Here is a 3,298-nt window from a genome sequence, read left to right on the forward strand (position 1 = left end):
ATGTCTAATGCTATGTTTGGGACATTTCTTATTGCATGCTTAGCATTGTTGTACACTTGTTCATCAGCAACAACTGTTGAATATGATTCAAGTGCAATTATTCTTAATGGAGAACGAAAACTAATAATTTCTGGTGCAATTCACTACCCACGCAGCACTTCACAAATGTGGCCAGATCTTATAATGAAAGCAAAAGATGGTGATCTTGATGCCATTGAAACCTATATATTTTGGGACCTTCACGAACCTGTTCGTCGCAAATATGATTTTTCTGGAAATCTAGATTTCATCAAGTTTCTAAAAATTGCTCAAGAACAAGGGCTTTATGTAGTGCTTAGAATTGGTCCTTATGTTTGTGCTGAATGGAACTATGGAGGTTTCCCAATGTGGTTACATAACATGCCAGGGATTCAACTAAGGACCGACAATGCAGTTTTTAAGGAGGAAATGAAAATATTTACAACAAAGATTGTAACCATGTGCAAGGAAGCTGGATTGTTTGCACCACAAGGAGGACCAATTATTTTGGCTCAAATTGAGAATGAATATGGAGATGTCATAAGTCATTATGGAGAAGCTGGGAATTCATACATTAAATGGTGTGCCGAAATGGCTTTAGCTCAAAATATTGGTGTCCCATGGATCATGTGCAAGCAAAAAAATGCTCCAGCCACTATTATCGATACATGCAATGGCTATTATTGTGACACTTTCAAGCCAAACAATCCTAAAAGCCCTAAAATATTTACAGAGAATTGGGTTGGCTGGTTCCAAAAATGGGGTGAAAGGAGGCCACATAGAACAGCTGAAGATTCAGCATTTTCAGTTGCACGTTTCTTTCAAAATGGTGGTGCCCTCCAAAATTACTACTTGTATCATGGAGGAACAAATTTTGGACGAACCGCGGGTGGCCCGTTTATCATTACAACATATGACTATGATGCACCACTTGATGAATATGGTAACTTAATTGAACCAAAATATGGACATCTTAAAAGACTCCATGCTGCCATAAAGTTAGGAGAGAAGGTTCTCACCAATGGCACTGCTACTTGGGAGAGTCATGGAGATTCTTTATGGATGACTACTTATACAAATAAGGGCACTGGACAAAAATTTTGTTTTTTGAGTAATTCACATACCTCTAAAGATGCTGAAGTTGATTTACAACAAGATGGAAAGTATTATGTTCCTGCTTGGTCAATGTCCCTTCTCCAAGACTGCAACAAAGAAGTTTACAACACTGCAAAGACTGAAGCACAAACAAATATTTATATGAAGCAACTAGATCAAAAATTAGGAAACTCGCCCGAGTGGTCATGGACATCCGACCCAATGGAAGACACTTTTCAAGGTAAAGGGACATTTACTGCATCTCAACTTTTAGATCAAAAGAGTGTTACCGTTGGTGCTAGTGATTACTTGTGGTACATGACCGAAGTTGTCGTAAATGATACAAACACTTGGGGGAAAGCAAAGGTGCAAGTGAATACAACAGGTCATATTCTTTATTTATTTATTAATGGATTTTTGACGGGTACACAACATGGTACCGTTAGTCAACCTGGTTTTATACATGAAGGGAACATCTCTTTAAATCAAGGTACCAATATTATAAGTTTATTAAGTGTTACAGTAGGTCATGCAAATTACGGTGCGTTCTTTGATATGCAAGAAACTGGCATTGTTGGGGGTCCTGTAAAACTCTTTTCAATCGAAAATCCAAACAATGTTTTGGATTTATCAAAATCTACTTGGTCGTACAAAGTTGGGATAAATGGTATGACTAAAAAGTTCTATGATCCCAAAACCACCATTGGAGTTCAATGGAAAACAAATAATGTTTCTATAGGAGTACCAATGACTTGGTATAAGACTACTTTCAAGACCCCTGATGGTACAAACCCCGTAGTCTTGGACTTGATAGGCCTTCAGAAAGGAGAAGCATGGGTTAATGGTCAAAGTATTGGAAGGTATTGGCCTGCAATGCTTGCTGAAAATAAAGGATGCAGTGACACATGTGATTATAGAGGAGAATATAATGCTGATAAATGTTTGAGTGGTTGTGGAGAACCATCTCAAAGGTTTTACCATGTGCCAAGGTCATTCTTAAATAATGATGTAAACACGTTGGTTTTGTTTGAGGAAATGGGTTTTGATGCAACCCCTTTCAATGCGTCTGTCCAAACAATTACCATTGGTTCTATGTGCAACTGCAGATTATGAAAAAACCCTAGAATTGAAATGCCCTGAGGGAAAAACTATGTCAGAAATCCAATTTGCTAGTTATGGAGATCCAGAAGGAAGTTGTGGGTCATTCAAAATAGGTGAATGGGAATCACGTTATAGTAAGACAGTGGTTGAAAAAGCATGTATTGGAAAACAATCATGTTCAATCAATGTGACAAGTTCTACATTTCGACTAAAAAAAGGTGGCACAAATGGCCAGCTAGCTGTGCAACTCTCTTGTGGTGGCTCTAATCCTGAAGATAATCGTGTACAGAGTCTTCTTGCATAGTGCTACATGTTTATCACATCACATTCTAAAAATGTCACAATTTTGTAATTACTTTAATTTTTATTAATTAAATTTCAATAGATTAACTCATTTCTTTTAATCATCATCATAGATTCATTTTTTTAGTTTCAACTAGAACTTTAACCCGGGCATTGCAGGGGACAATTATGTTATCAAGTTATTTATTTTAATTTTTAACAAATAAATATATTTGTAAATTTAAATAACTAAATACTATGAATAAACAAAATTTATTTTTCGAAAAGCCAAACAAATTTTATTAAAACTAGACTCTTGACCCGTGCGAGTTTGTTATGCCATAATATCATTATATTTTACAATCAATATTGAATTCATTATTATCATATGAAAAGTATAATTTTTGTATAATTATAATTTATAGGCCAAACATCGTAAACTGAAATAGTACATCAGTACATAAATTCACTCAAACAAGCATATATCAAAGTGAATTCTCTTATCTCTACCCAAGAAGTTTGACATGAAAGTCATCTCCATTGAGGAACCCCAAGACATTAGTAATATGAAGGTGAATGAGTTGATTGAGTCTCTATAAACCTTTGAATTTGATATCAATGATAGGACTGTAAAGAAGAACAAAAGCATTGCTTTCATATCCAATACTGATGAGGAAGATGTTCATTGTAATGTGGATACTGATGAAAGTGTTTCAGATTCAATTGTGCTTCTTGGTAGACGATTCAATAAGGTTCTGAAAAGAATGTACAGGAAGTCAAAACCTAATGTCAAGAATATGCA

General features: G+C 35.5%; 1 pseudogene; it reads left to right on the forward strand.

Annotated features, from left to right (window-relative positions):
* Nucleotides 1-2,518, forward strand: LOC11417784 (beta-galactosidase-like; annotated as a pseudogene).
* Nucleotides 2,519-3,298: the final 780 nt, after the last annotated feature.

The sequence above is a fragment of the Medicago truncatula genome, chromosome 3 (genome assembly GCF_003473485.1).
Source record: "Medicago truncatula cultivar Jemalong A17 chromosome 3, MtrunA17r5.0-ANR, whole genome shotgun sequence".
NCBI classification, from domain to species: domain Eukaryota; kingdom Viridiplantae; phylum Streptophyta; class Magnoliopsida; order Fabales; family Fabaceae; genus Medicago; species Medicago truncatula.